The following is a 16450-nucleotide window of genomic DNA, read 5'->3' as shown; positions in this document are numbered from 1 at the left end:
CGTTGTGAAAGCAGGATTTGGCTCTTAGAGTGTAATTATAAGAAGACTCCATACACTACAGTGAAACAGCAGCAATCAGATCTTCACAGATACCAGCAATTCAGGTGTCTTATTGAAAAATACATGCCTTAAAAAAAGGAACAAACTGGACACTTTGTACAACTAAGAAAATCCCTCTTTCTTTGAATTGCATTTGACAGAGTAATGTGAAATGGTCAGAACACTAAGACAGACTATAAAACTGATGTTCTACTTTTGTTAAAAAAAAAAAGTAGAAGCAGGACACAGGATTGCAAACAGCAGTTCGGAGAAATAAATGGCCACTGAAGAGATTTCCTCCCCCCACCACCACCCACTCATTAATTTTCTTTAGTTCTGCTCTGCAGTTCAATGATCATTGTGAAATACATGCAGCTTTATCCAGAAATGATGGATGGGCCATAAAGCGGTGTCTCTATCAAAATAGTAGGAAGTGGAGGTGGATCAATCAGTAACACTTGAAATAATTAAGTCTTCCTTGATTTCATATGCAAGAGAAATGGGACACTTTCCTATCAACTAAGATATTTAACCAAGTGTCAAGCCTGCCTTGAAAGCCTGACTAATGCACACCTGGGTTGCTTTCTAAAAACTCATAAGAAAAAAACCAAAAACACTTTGATGCACTTCCAGTCCAGCAATAAGGATGTTTTAACAAACAGGATTCACAGGGTGGAACCAGGTCATCTGGTTACAAATGGCTTCAGTTTAGCATTCTTTTGCCTCCACGCCAGCTTACAAAGGTTGCTGCCAGCCAAGTATAGGTCCTACATTAATAAGCAAACCCAAAATTGTATGTTCAGTCTTTGCTTACTCTAGTTATCCTTCATTTATTAAACAGGCAAAACTTCTGGTCATTAATTGAGGCAGAGGAGATAGTATGGGCAGCCAAGCACAGTGGTTCTGAACCAGGGGTACATGTACCCCTGGGGGTACACAGAGATCTTCCAGGGGGTATATCATCTCACCTAGATATTTGCCTAGTTTTACAACAGGCTACATAAAATGCACTAGCGAAGTCAGTACAAACCAACATTTCATACAGACAGTGACTTGTTTATACAGCTCTATATACTATACACTGAAATGTAAGGACAATATTTATATTCCAATTGATTTTATAATTATATGGTAAAAGTGAGAAAGGGAGCAATTTTTCAGTACTAGTGTGCTGTGATACCTTTTTATTTCTATGTCTGATTTTGTAAGCAAGTAATTTTTAAGTGAGGTGAAGCTTGGGAGTACAGAGGACAAATCATACTCCTGAATGGGGTACAGTAGTCTGGAAAGGTTGGACCTAGCAGCACAGTTACAGTAACCTATTTACTGCACCACAAGATGAGCAGGAAAGACAGAGGTAAGCAGCAGGGCCAAAGCAAGATCACTCAAGGCTGGGAAAGACTCGGTGGACTGAAGATAAGGCCATGAAGGCCTGAGGCACTAGCTTAGATGCCAAGAAACTATGAGCCGGTAGCCAAGTATCTTTCCCAGACTTGAAGAAGAGCTCTGTGTGGCTTGAAAGCTTGTCTCTCTCACCAACAGAAGTTGGTCCAGTAAGAGATGCCACTCTGTCTCTCTAAGCTGAAGATGAGAAAGTTTGGGAACATGAAGAGAAGGCTGTGGAGACCCAAGTGTAGCACTGATGTGAGAAGAACCAGCTTTCATACAATTCAGTCATTGGTGCTAATTTCAGCACTCACTCACCCAGAAACTAGCAAAACCTCTCCATTTGTGACCATTTGCAGCACTGTGGATCTACTCTCCCCCACATCCAGGACAAAAGCTTCCCATCAAAAGCTCTTGGGAGGAGAATGCCCTCTCTTGTGTTTGAAAAGCACCTAGCTCACTCATGTAGATCTTTCCAAAACCAAACAGTACCAAGCAACTAGTTACTGGTGTTTGATTTTATGCACTATTTTCCCTCTCCTATTTTTTATTTGAAAGCTTTGTTTCTGTCACTGAGTTTGGTATTGTTTTAATCTCATTCAACATCTTAGATGTTAATCAGACACTTTAGAAAATAAGTGAAAGTCAGTACAGTCAGTTTCTAAAAAGGTTTGTTTTTACAAAGAAAATTTCTGTAGGCCTTTAAGGCCACGATAAGGACTAGGCTGTTTTTAGATATTTTACATGTCTGTATACACATACCCACACAAAACTCCTCATATTTTGGTCCAAAGTTACCTAACAGTGCCCCTTTAGCACAGTGGGGTTTGGTGATGTTTAACTGTGCTAAAACTAGCACAGGATCCAGTGATCCAGTTCATAATGCTTCATGAAAAAGTTAAATGTTGAGATTAACCTCAACTTACACCTTCAGAACTTCCATATATATTTGAAAATATTTTTTAAGTCAATGGGAACATTTTATTTTTCCTATCTTCTAAATAAGGATACTTAAAGCGTCTATTTCATGCTTAACTTTATACATGAAGGAAAGTAACATCTGCACAAACTAGCAACTTATTAAAGGAGGTTGACTGAAATAGCTTACTACAGTACTTTATGGGTTAACAGACCATTTGAAAGAGCAGGTCAAAACCAGTGTAGGCAGTACCTATCTTAAACTTCAACACAGCCAAATTTACTGTAATGGTTACAAAGGGGAATTTAATTGTCCAATTCAGTATTTTCCATAACCTTTCCATCTGAGAGAAAAGGGGTAGTAGTGGAACTCAATTCAGACATACTGAAACAGGCCAACCATTCCTGATTGTGTTATCACTGCTTAATGCAACATCCTATTTGAAGGCAACAGGAGTAATTCTTACTAATAGCGTGCGACAAACCAGTCTGTACAAATGGTTCAAACCTTCTGCAGCAAATGTCCTACAAGAAAATAAAACATTAGGCACTGCTATAAACTGCAACAAACAGGAGCAGATAAGCTCTTAATTTAAAAGTGAGGGGAAAATATAAACATTCTAAATAAAAGGCTTTTCAATTTTTTTCCTTACGAGCTGTCAGCTGCACTTTAAGTGTAGGTCCCTGCCAGCTGCCCATGAAGACACTAATTTGATTATTCTGAATGCGATGGTTGGATTTCATGCAGATTACCCCTCACAGCCCTTCTGAAGAGGAAAGAAGAAGTTTTTAACCTGTTAAATCTGAGCTTTCTCAAACGATTTCTTTTGCCTTATATGTGCCGTCATTCCTTAAACATGCGTCCCTTGTCTTGGCATACAGACATATGGTGAAAGACGGGTGGAAGAGGAGGAATAGATTTGTTGAGACCATCACACTTTACACTAAGGGCCTGTCTTCACTGCACTTTCAATGGGATGGGGGTGAACCAGCTACACAGGTCCCTGTGGTATCACAGACTGTCTCATGGCATATTTTGAAATTCTGCTCCTGAGCCATGCTAGCGGCATGGGAAATATTTAAAAGCAAGGTTATTTCAAATCAGGATTTTCCATCAGCTTGATTCTAGAAGACCTGGTCACGCGTCCTATACTGTTGTTAAGGAATAATGGGCCAATTACAAAGAGAAAATAGTTTTCAGGTATTCTTTATTTGAAAGTGAGACACATTAGCTGTTCAAACACAACTGCACCTCATGGCCAATGCAGCACCATTTTTCTAATCCATCAGTCTTCATTCAAGAACAACAGCTCTTCCAAAATACAACAGCCACTGAATTTTGTTTTCCTGTTCTGCCAGTTAATTTATAATATTTTTTCTGTGTAGCGTGTTAGAAAAGAGTCAGGCAGATAGGATTGTTAAAGTTTGTAAGATACATTAAAATGAGGACAAACCTAGCCTTGTAGTTCATTGAGCATGTTTTGGGATGTTGATATAACCATATTTTATTCTTCACTATAAAATCACTAATCACTTGAGTACTTTGACAGTAATATCACCGCATGATACTTAATCTTCACTTTTGTCCTTCAGAAAGCAAATACTATTAAAACATGGCCCTTAACTCCCCTGTCCATTAACACTAATTTTCCTTACATGTCACTGTGCTAAATATTGTCTGAACTCAGTATATTTCTTCATGGTACAACAGAAATGAAAACTTCTCCCTTTATACTGCATACACCAGTAAAATATAAGCAAATTTTGTTGTACGCTTCCTCTGTCGAACCATCAGGGATGCAATCTATGCCACAGCATTCAAGTCTGACCTCTCTACATGGTGGAAGATTCTTTAACAGGTTAAAACCAGTTCAGCTAAAGTGGTCTGAACTGTAACCCAGTTTGAGGAGCCTTAAGGTAGTCTGACCTGTTCTTACTGAACCAGTTGAAAGGGCAAATTGTGGCCACATTCATACAGACACCATGGTCACCAGCGAGGATTGAACCTAGGACCTTCTGCACAAAAGCATAAGCCCATATCACTTTAGCTGAAGGAGTACTCCTTTTGCAACAGGTCACTGGGGCCAGCCACTAAAGAAAGCATGGTCACACACTAAGCCAGTACACACTACTACACTTGATCTAGGATTTCAGTTTGGGCCCCCAGATACAATTTTAAGGCCCAAAGAACACCTTTGGAACATTTGGGGGTTATTGACTTGCTAAATAAAAGCTGGAAAATACAGTTTCCCACATTAGCATCTTGTAGGTTTTTTGCATTGTTCTAAAGATGCCGATCTCTAGCTGTCAGCCTCCTCTCTCTCCCCACTGTGAAGTAGAGCTCAAGAGATATCTGCTTTTCCATGTTTCTGAATCTCTTTGATACCCTTCAAGGTGGAAAGCACTATAGAAGCTAGATATATTTATGCTACAGTTACCATTTGGACAGCCAGTTTCTACGTTACCATACTATCAAGGCACAACAGATGCCAGTTTTTAGCAGGATGCCTCATTCAGGCCTGTTTAGTATGCTAGATTTTCCATTAACAAACCATTCCTACTTCTATAGTAACAGATTGGTGGGAATAAGTACTCTTTCTTTAAAACACAAGGGCTAGAGGAAGCTTCCAGCTAGAAGCTCTGCAATGATCTAGTCTAATAAAAGGTCTTTGTTCAGTTCTAGAAGAAAGTTACTTTTTAACATTGCCAAAATGACAAGCACAACCCAGAAGAAGAATATAACAAGTATCCACAGCAGCAAGCAGGATTCCTGCTTGAACATTAAAATCTTAGATATCAGCCCTATAATAGCACATATTAAGATTACTGTTTCATAGTTGTACAAAATTAATCAGTTGAATATACTTAAAACAAAGTAAAATTGGAGCTGTCTAATCCTGAAACGTAAGTGATTTTAAATGTAGATGTCATTTGATTAAAAATTTATAACAGCAACTTTCTTAATGCTTGCATGCATACACAAACTATACGAAAGGTCTGATAGCAACAGAGTATAATAGAAAACAACAGAAGAGCAGTGAACCACTACATCACCAAAGCAGCATATTCAACACTTTAATGTTGAATTCAAAGCAAATTTCTATACTGTATGGGTTAGTTATAAAACCTACTCCACCCTCCTGAAAGCTTTTAGATCACTCGTAACAAAAGGCAGCCACTGACAAACGCATACATTGTCCTGCATGAATTATAGGGCAGAGCCTACAAGCATCTGCATTACCAATGCAGCTTTTGACTAAGCCCACTGGATCCGGGGTTCATCTTTTCTTCTCAAGAATTCTGTTCTCCAGAACATTCACTAGAATCTTCATATCAGCACTGAGAGACATAGGATAGTAGTTGTCTGGTGTTCTCCAGTCACTTTGAAAAACAAAATCACAAGATCTTTATCATCAATTCAGCCTCTGTCAACAGCCAGAATTCCAAACACAACCAAAAGAATAAAAACTAAAGATCTCCAGTCTATGCGTACAAAACTCAATCTCCACAAAATACTTGTGGTCAAAGTGGCTGTAGCCTTAACCTAAGCAATGAACTGTGTCATCAAGCCACTAACTGAAACAGTCACCAATAAACTTGCAGCACTACCTTTGCCATAAAGCTAGGCTGGAATACTCCTCCCAGTATGTTCAGCTGAGAATGACCCTGCACTAGTGGAGGGATGCAGAAAAAATAATCTACCATTAAAGTTCTTGGTCTAATTTCTGGGACTCCGTTTATTCACATCAGGAAAGAGATTTAATTCCTTGACAAACAGAACTTATTTTACCTATTCAGTCTCCAGTCTTTTTCCAAGTTGGGACATTAAATATCCTCCTTAAAACAGGACCACAGAGCATTACATTTGTCATAAATATAAAGGGAAGGGTAAACACCTTTAAATCCCTCCTGGCCAGAGGAAAAACCCTTTCACCTGTAAAGGGTTAAGAAGCTAGGATAACCTCGCTGGCACCTGACTAAAATGACCAATGAGGAGACAAGATACTTTCAAAAGCTGGGGGGAGGGAGAAACAAAGCCTCTCTCTCTGTCTGTGTGATGCTTTTGCCAGGGACAGAACAGGAATGGAGTCTTAGAATTTAGTAAGTAATCTAGCTAGATAGGTGTTAGATTCTGATTCCTTTAAATGGTGAGAAAATAAGCTGTGCTGAATGGAATGTAGATTCCTGTTTTTGTGTCTTTTTATAACTTAAGGTTTTACCTAGAGGGATTCTCTATGTTTTGAATCCAATTATCCTGTACGGTATTTACCATCTTGATTTTACAGAAGTGATTCTTTTTACTTTTTCTTCTATTAAAATTCTTCTTCTAAGAATCTGATTGCTTTTTCATTGTTCTTAAGATCCAAGGGTTTGGATCCAAGGGTTCACCTATGCAAATTGGTGAGGATCTTTATCAAACCTTCCCTAGGAAAGGGGGTGTAAGATTTGAGAGGATTTTGGGGGGAAAGATGTTTCCAAACGGGCTCTTTCCCAATTATATACCTGTTAGACATTTGGTGGTGGCAGCGATAAAGTCCAAGGGCAAAAGGTAAAATATAGTTTGTACCTTGGGGAAGTTTTAACCTAAGCTGGTAAAAGTAAACTTAGGAGGTTTTCATGTAGGTCCCCACATCTGTACCTTAGAGTTCAGAGTGGGGAAGGAACCTTGACATGGTGGCAGAGCAGTGGGATTAACTTGAAATCATTTTGAGATCAATTTGAGATTTTTTTGAACGAGAAGCACAGATTTGAAAAGGAAATTTTTTTTTTCCTTTGGGCTGCTGGAAAGCAGGTTTTAAACTGAAAGCAGTTAGAGTTTTATTTTTTTTCTCTGCTTGGGAGCCAGAGCAGAGACAAAAGGGAATTGTCTTTTGTGAGCTGGAGTTTTCTCTACCTAAAGGCAGGGCAGTAAACCTCCTGCAGGGAAATTCACAAGTCTTCACAGACCTGAAGAGTTTTGGTTTTTTTTTAACCTAAGAGCAACTAGAGGGGTTTTCTGCCTATTTGCCTGGAGACAAAGGTGGTTTTTTTGTTTGTTTGGGGTTTTTTTAGGATTTTTCAGTAGGCTGACAATCACTATCAGAGAATATAGGTATCATATTACAGCACTGCAAAATTTTACAAGCCAAGTTTTTTTTTTGTTTGTTTGATTTCTAACTCTCTGGTGTAAAGTTAGTTAAAAACAGAGAGACAAAGATGACAGAAACCAAGACACAACATAAATTGGAGTTAGCCAGACTGGAGGCAGTGAAAGAGGCAGAAAAAGCCCTAGAAGCTGCCCACAGGAGAGAAATGGAGGCAAAGGACAAAGAAATGTAGGAAGCGAAAGAGGCAGAAAAAAACCAAGAGGCTGCCCACAAGAGAGCTATGGAGGCAAAGGCCAAAGAACTGGAGGAGAAGGAAAAAGAGAGGAAGCATGCACTGGAGATGGAGAAGGCAAAAGCTCAGCAAAATATACCAACAAACCCTAGAAATCCTTCTCCAGGTACCACTTCCCATCCCAGAAAGTTCCCCACCTGCAAGACAGGTGATGATACCGAGGCCTTCTTGGAAAACTTCGAAAGGGCCTGCCTTGGGTACAGCATCTCTACGGACCAATACATGGTAGAGCTGAGACCGCAGCTCACTGGACCCTTAGCTGAGGTGGCGGCTGAAATGCCTAAAGGAACAAATGAACCAGTATGAACTGTTTAAAACCAAGGAGAGAGTCAGAATGGGGCTAACACCTGAGCATTCCCGTCGGCAGTTCAGAGCCCTAAAGTGGAAACCAGTCGTCTCATTTACCTGACATGCCTACCACATTGTGAAACATTGGGATGCCTGGATATCAAGAGCAAGTGTTTAAATCTCCAGAAGATTTGCCCTTCCTAATGCAAATGGAGCAGTTCTTAGAGGGTGTTCCTGACAGTGGCCAATGCCAGATGCCCCCAGAGGGAATGACCAGAACAGGTAATCAAGTGATCCATCCCCTGTCGCCCATTCCCAGCTTCTGGCATACAGAGGCTAGGGACACCATCCCTGCCCGTCCTGGCTAATAGCCATTGATGGACCTATCCTCCATGAACTTATCTAGTTCTTTTTTGAACCCCGTTGTAGTCTTGGCCTTCACAACATCCTCTGGCAAAGAGTTCCACATGTTGACTGACTGCATTACTTCCTTTTGTTTGTTTTAAACCTGCTATTAATTTCATTTGTTAAGAAAGTATTATTTACGCCTTCTCATATTTACTTTCTCCACACCAGTCATGATTTTATAGACCTCAATCATATCCCCCCCCCTTAGTCGTCTCTTTTCCAAGCTGAAAAGTCCGTTTTATTAATCTCTCCTCATACAGAAGCCATTCTATTCCCCTATCATTTTTGTTGCTCTTTTCTGAACCTTTTCCAATTCCAATATATCTTTTTTAAGATGGGGCAACCACATCTGCAAGCCGTATTCAAGATATGGATTTATATACAGGCAATGATGTTTTCTGTGTTATTATCTATCCCTTTCTTACTGATTCCCAACATCCTGTTTGCTTTTTTGACAGCTGCTGCACACTGAGTGGATGTTTTCAAAGAACTATCCACAATGACTCCAAGATCTCTTTCTTGAGTGGTAACCGCTAATTTAGACCCATCATTTATATGTATTGTGACAGGGTCAGGCCAGATAGCTATAGGAGAGTAACAGAAGGCAGATATATTAGCCCCAGGCTAAGTAGGTCCCTTTTCCCTGGGTAAGGTAACAGGGAAGGTTCCAGCACAATCAGGAACCTTCTGGAGACAATTAAGACAGGCTGATTAGAACACCTGCAGCCAATCAAGAAGCTGCTAGAATCAATTAAGGCAGGCTAATCAGGGCACCTGGGTTTTAAAAAGGAGCTCACTTCAGTTTGTGGTGTGCATGTGAGGAGCTGGGAGCAAGAGGCACTAGGAGCTGAGAGCGAGAACGCGGACTGAGGTGTACAAGCATTATCAGACACCAGGAGGAAGTCCTATGGTGAGGATAAAGGTGATGTGGGAGGAGGCCATGGGGAAGTAGCCCAGAGAGTTGTAGCTGTCGCACAGCTGTTCCAGGAGGCACTCTAGACAGCTGCATTCCACAGGGCCTTAGGCTGGAACGCAGAGTAGAGGGCGGGCCTGGGTTCTCCCCAAATCCTCCCAACTCCTGGTCAGACACAGGAGGAGTTGACCTGGACTGTGGGTTCAGAAAAATGACCAAGCTGAAGGCTGCCGTGAAGCTCCAAGGCGAGCAAATCCGCCAATAAGCGCAAGATCCACCAAGGTAGAGCAGGAACTTTGTCACGGTATAGTTGGGATTATGTTTTCCAATGTGCATTACTGTGCATTTATCAACATCGAATTTCATCTACCATTTTGTTGCCCAGTCACCCAGTTTTGTAAGAGCCTTTTGTAGCTCTTCACAGCCTGCCTGGGACTTAACTGTCTCAAGCAGAACTTCAGCGGATGTAAACTGTCATAACTCTACTGAAGTCAATGGAGCCACGGCAATTTACACCAGCTGAAGATCTGCCCAAGAATCTTTCTATTTAAAGACCCCACACTTCAGGAAGAGGAGGATTACCTCAGTAGAAGATTTTGATTTTTTTAAAAATTTTCTACTGGAAAGTAATTAATTCAACGTTCTTCCTAAGGTTTCTCTCTCTTTTAGCTGTACTTTAAGAATATATACATCAAGGAAAGATAACTTTTAAGAAAGAGGAATTTAAAAAAAAAAACCTGAGTTCAGAGCACTATTTCTCTTCTGGAAAGTTGATTTCCTCAAGTACACCTAAAAAGCAGAGCTGTAACTCCTTACTTATCACAGGAATTAGTGAGGTCTTCAATTACTACAGGAGAATATAGAACTCTGATCCTGGCAGATAATGCCTTTCACTCCAACTAGGAAGATGCAGACATAAAAGTATGATTTTTGCCCAGAGATGATTGGGGGGACACCAAACAGGTAAGAGCACCTATAAAAAAAAAAAAAAAAGACAGCTCTTAAAAATACCACCTGTAAAATGGGTATAAAATATTCACCTCCTTGAGAGGGTAGTTTATTGAGCTTCATTAAAGCAGAATTATTTTTCTATGAAAATGAAAAGCATGGGTATTAAGTAACGAATGTTTGTAAAGCTCTTTGATTGTTCAGAAAATTCTGAGATTCATAGATGAAAAGTTCTATAGAAGTGCAAAGCATTATTCTACTTTAATGAAAGCTGTTTCAAACTATCACCCAAGAGACAAGCAAGATGGATTGCCCAATAAAGAACAGCTTTTAAACAAAAGGTCAAAACAAAACTGCAATGAAAAATACGGGAACATTTTAAAAGAGAGAGAGTCACCCCTAGTAATCTTTAGTGCAGGTACCACTGTACTGAGGCCTTCATAAGTTCTTCTAAACTCATACAAAGAACTTTTAGTGTTATCTAAATGTACTTTGTTCTACTTTAATCACATGTTCCTCACTTTTTTTTTTAAGCTTTCCAGCATTGGATGAACACATTATTAAAGTAGAACAAAGCAAATTTAGCTAACACTAAATTAAGTTTTGTGTGAATTCCCCTAAGTTTTAAAGAAACTGTAAATCAGAGATTAAAAATAAAAAGCAAACACAGCACCTTACAAAGAAGGACAACATAACAACTAGAGCTGGGTGGAGAAAGGTAATCTCATTTCAGAGGATATTTCAGAATTCAATTTTGTTCAACTTTAGAATGGAAACCGGAAGTCCTGAAGTTCTCTGTGAAAGGGGATGGAGCTCTGGCTCCAGGGCAGTTTGCGTGGTGGGCCGCCCCAGAGCTGGGGCCCTTCCCGGGCTTGCCAAGGAGCTATGAACCTGGGAGCCAACTATCCAAATGTGGACCACACTGAAAAAGTATGAACGCCCCTGCAGTAATGGATTTTGACAATACATTTTGAGGGAGAGGTATTGTCTATCTAGTGGATTGACCACAGGAATGGGAGACAGGAATTTCTGAGTTCTAGTTCTGGCTCTGATCCCAACTTCCTGAGGATTTACATAGGGTAAGACAACAAGGAGTCCAGTGGCACCTTAAAGACTAACAGATTTATTTGAGCATAAGCTTTCGTGGTTAAAAACCTCACTTCTTCAGATGCATGTTGTTTTTGAGGATACAGACTAACACGGCTACCCCCTGATACTTGACACCATGCATAGGGTAAGACAGTATGTTTTACCAACTATAGCATAGATAGGGTAAGTCGTATTTTAAACATATTAACTGGTTGAAGTGAACACCATGCTCCCCATAGCGTGGACCTTGACCAGCTAACCTTTCTCTCACACACTTTTATGCTAGTCCAGACAGGCTCTTACAGGGCTTGATCAAATCACTTAGCTTGCCTTACTTCCCTAAAATGGGGATGATATTAATGAACCTACCTCACAGGGGCAATATGTGGGATTAGTTAGTGCTTGAAAAGTGTTCTTCAGATGGAGAGAGCTACCAGTATTAGATATTTACTCTAGTACAAAAACAAAATATGAAAAGATTAAACACAAAATGTAGATATAAACTAAAGTGAAATCTTCTTAGTGCTGCAGGAAGGGGAGGTACGGCTGGTGCGTGGAACTTGTTCTCCTGCGCAAAGAGCAAACAATCCGCTCCTCTTTAATCTGATGAAAGATTATTTCAAACTTCAGTGGATTAATCTATGGTTGACTGACAGGGCTGCCTGCATCACTGATTAAATTAAAGGATGTTGTAAAAGCTTTTTATTTTTTGGTGAAGTGTCCAACAGAAAAACCAAGAAAGGATAGAATGTCCATTTTGGATTTAAAGTTTTAAAAAGCAAAGCCTAACAGTCTCCAAACTGTATTATAACCAGCTGTATTTTATTCAGTTCACCGCTCCAGGCCAATGGGGGCTGCAGGAAGCGGCGCGGCACAAGGGACAAACCTGCAGATGCGGCGGGTAAACAAACCGGTCCAGCCTGCCAGGGGCTTTCCCTGAACAAGCAGCGGACCGGCTTTGAGAACCACTGGTGTAAAGGACATGATTTAAAATAAAGGGATTTAACAGTTACAAGAACCTACAAATAAAAATGAGCAGCACTGAATTAGTCACTGACTTTTTACTCTAGGGGACCCAGAGTTCAAATAGGAAAGGTCACTGAAAAAATACAGCTAACATGGTCTTTGCTCAACAGTTATTCTTAACCACACAAGAGCCTCCTAATGAGATTTGCCTCCTTGTGTGTTTTTATTCTTCTTCACAAGAACAGAACTATTAACTTACATTTTTTCATATTTTACATTTATAATCATAATTCTGATTTAATGCCATTCAGAGGATTATCAAACTGCAGGATTAGTATTTTAAGGCTCTTTTTTATATCTGACGACAAGACATATTCCATTCATTTTTTTCAGTTCTCAAACATTTCCAAAAAGGTTGTTTTAAGGGTTTATTTATTTTGTGAACTAAAAAACACATTTACAGAACCATCTACATTTGTGTGATTAACAGTCAGAGAACAGAACTGCACAGGATGCACCCTCCCAGGCAGCGAGGTAGCAACCGAAAAAGAGTTGCTGCAGAATCAAGAGAGAAAGAGACTGCTCCAGCCCAGTAGCTTCTTTATAGGTTTGCAAGTTGGAATTCACATATTTTACACTATAAACCTATTTTAAGAAATCACAGCGGTAAAGGAGAATGGGGGTGGAAGGAATCTCTTTGCTCTCAATCTCTCATGAGCCAAGGTTACTGATGGTCAACTATTCTACAATACTCCCCATGGGTCATGGACACACACAGTGCACCAAATCCTGCTTCTCTGGCTCTCACAAGCACTCCCACTGATTAACTATGGCCCACATGCCGTCATCCTCAGTCAAGCAAACTCCCCTTAACTTCAATCAGAGTATCCACCATCCTTCCTTGTACAAATGTGTCCCTCGATTTGTAACTGTATTTGGTCATAGGTGGGTTAACTTCATTCACAGTTTGACTGAAAGAAAAGCCAAGGTTGTATTAAATGGGCTATCATTGTCCTGATTCCTACAGTTTTTGTGGTTCTAGCTACGCAATACCATGCAGTTCTAACAATCCCACTCCAAACATGAAGGACCTGAAAACAGACCAGCAGTAGCTATTGCAGCAGTTAACATGGATCATTGCTGCCAAAGGGTTTATGAATCACACAATGTTATTCCGGCCTCACGTGGGGGTGGGGAGAGAGAAAAAACTAAACTGGTGTTCAATAAATGCAAGCCATACATCTCAAGATAGGACAGAGAAAACACAAGCAAAACTGGAGGTCATGTCTTCCTGAGCAAGCATTCTCAAATTTGTTCCTAGCACTGACAGTAATTTAACAAGAAATTGTCTAGTGAATACCTTTTCTCCCATTCATTATTGGATGAGCCCTGTCTCCTCTCATTCACATCCTTGTGGCAGCTATTGCAATGGCTTACATGAAAAAGTAATTGTAGAACAGTATTTAATGGATTCTTAGCCTTTTAATGTGATTTGTCAGCTGGGAAATGAGAAAAGCCAGCACCATATGACCAGCCTGCTCTCCATGGTCCACAGCCCACAATTTGGGAACCAATAGCCTAGTGGGCCAGGACTCCCAAGTTTTGGCCCTGGCACCTAATCTACACTACAGAGTTGGTCAACCTAAGTCGACGACTTGGGTCAACCTAGTTGTGCATGTGTCTACACCAAAATTTCTCTCCTGGTGATGTAAGCAATCTCTGCTCTAGCCTCATTGTGGGACCTTGGGCAAGTTGCTGCTGTGCTTCTGTTTCCACATCTGAGACAGGGAGATAAACATACTTACTTACCTCACAGGGATGAGGTTAGGCTTAACATAGTTAATGCTAATGCAGTGCTTTGAACACTGATGTTGCTGCAGAATTGCTAAAATAGTATCTAGATTTTGACACAGAACAGAGCTAAACTAGCTGCAGAATCACATGGGCCTGACACTTTCTAGGGATGGGACTTGTGCATATTATAGAGATCATCAATAAAAACTTGTGTGCATCAAACTCCTTTAAATTCCAATTCTAGGAGGTTCAAAAACATAACAAGGGATCTTGTGCTAAGAACAGCAGGGGAAAAAAATAAATAAATAAATGAAAAATGTGTGTGGAGGTTTACAAGTACCAAACAACCCTTTGTGCTTAAGGCAACATCCTCCTTGCTTCAATCAGATTTACATTCAGCCCTAATACTGAGATAATGAAATGCAAGCATACAGAAATACTGTAGCCTTACCTCAGGAAGGGGAAGGAGGGAAGGAAAACTGAATAACATTTCCCAAGATTGGTAAAAATGTGAGCTAAGGGGCCACCTGCCTTTCTGCTACTTGATTCTTCTCTCCCCATGTAGGGGACAAGAAAATTTCCATTCAGGGAATTTCTTTTGAACTATTGCGCTGGAGAGATGGACTTTGCCTTCCCTTCTCACTCTCCCACCCCCCACCGCACTTCAACAAACGAACAGGCTCAGGGCTGGTCTACACTTACAGTGCTGCAGCTGCACCACTGTAGCATTTAGTGAAGATGCTGCTTATGCCAATAGGAGGGCTTCTCCTGTCGGCGTAGGTACTTCATCTCCCCGATAGGTGACAGCTATGTCAACAGGAAAAGCCTTCCTGTCAACCTAGCACTATCTACACCAGGGGTTAAGCTGGTATAACTATGTCACTCGGGGTGTGGAAAATCCATGACGCAGTTATACTGATATAAGTTGGTAGCGTAGACCAGAGTTCTGCTGCTCAAAACAACAGAGGTGCCAAGATAAGTACAGACCTCAGGAGAATCACGGGTGAAAGAAGCATCTGGACACACACACACACACACACACACACCCTTTGCTCTCCCTTCCCATGAAGCCAAGCAAAAAGCCACCAATCTAATAACCCTAAAGCAAGGTAGGGCAAAGGCTCTTGCAATATAACCAGATAGGATAAAGCTTTCCATAGCGATCATCTCACCTGTATAGAAAATTAACTTATTCTATCTTTAAATCCTTTCAACTCTATGAGTAGCTCCCATGATGAACTAGCCCACAAATAAAGACATGATTTCTTTTTCCCCCCACTGGTGTGTGAAGAGGCACAGAGGAACCAACAGGTAGGAAAATACAATTTAGACTATCATGTTCCAGTTAGTGTGCCAAAGAGGGAACAAATTCTGATCTGATGCCCCTAATAACTATATCAATAACTATGGGATTACATAGAGAGATGAGTGGGGAGCGAGCCCACACTTTGACTCTACTTTAAAGCAGCAAATTGTTAGATCACCTAAAAATAGCATTCAAACTGGGACTTTGACAACATAAGGATGACCAGCCAGGAAAGAACAGCAACAAAAACTCCAATAAAAATCAATAAATATTTAAGGCATAGGTAAATTAACAAGATATAAGGAAGTGTATAATCATGCATCTGTATCCCTCCAGCTGTGCTAGAAAGTCTGAGGCTATGGCTACACTCTGAGGCTTTTAGCAACACGGCTGTGCTGCTACAGCCCATGCTGCTAAAAGGCACGCAGTGTAGCAGCTATTTGTCAGCAGGAGAGAGCTCTCCTGCTGACAAAAAATTTCCACCCCACACAAGCGGCAGCGGCTTTGTCAGCAGGAGAGGTACTCCTGCTGACAAAAAAAAAAAAAAAAAAGGAGTACTTGTGGCACCTTAGAGACTAACAAATAAATTTGTTAGTCTCTAAGGTGCCACAAGTACTCCTTTTTTTTTGCGGATACAGACTAACATGGCTGCTACTCTGAATCCTGCTGACAAAGCGCTCGTTTGGGGGTGGGGGGTTAACACCCCTGAATGACAAAAGTTTTGCCGACAAAGTGCCAGTGTAAACAAACCCCAAGTTTCTTAATGTAGGCTAGATTTTCCAAGCCCATTCTTATGCAAAACTTGCAGTCAGTCATACAATAAGGACCAAAGAGGTCCATCAGTGGGCCTTCTTGTCTGAGGATTACTCACAAGAGTAAGGGTTTGCAAGCGCTGGCCTTTAAATATAACCCAGTAGCAAATCATTAATGTTTTACTCTTAAACAATATATCTATTTCCAAGTAATGTTCCTTTAGTTTTTAATTCAAAATGTGGAACATAAAATTCTCAGACTAG

At 40.5% G+C, this 16450-nt stretch overlaps 1 protein-coding gene across 5 annotated transcripts in view; it reads right to left on the bottom strand.

The window, feature by feature from the left end:
• The window catches only part of TEX2 (testis expressed 2), a 113425-nt gene that overhangs the window by 82174 nt on the left and 14801 nt on the right, over positions 1–16450 (bottom strand). The window contains exon 1 of one of the 5 annotated variants that reach the window (XM_074971979.1): positions 7860–7984. The exons of the other annotated variants lie outside the window; for them this stretch is intronic. The gene's annotated coding sequence lies outside the window, so the exon portion shown is untranslated. Of the gene's footprint in view, positions 1–7859; positions 7985–16450 lie in introns of those variants that run through there. 5 annotated transcript variants of the gene reach the window in all.

This window comes from Natator depressus, chromosome 14 (genome assembly GCF_965152275.1).
Source record: "Natator depressus isolate rNatDep1 chromosome 14, rNatDep2.hap1, whole genome shotgun sequence".
Taxonomy (NCBI): domain Eukaryota; kingdom Metazoa; phylum Chordata; order Testudines; family Cheloniidae; genus Natator; species Natator depressus.
Note: the sequence above shows the minus strand (reverse complement) of the source record. Positions and strands in the feature narration are given on the sequence as shown.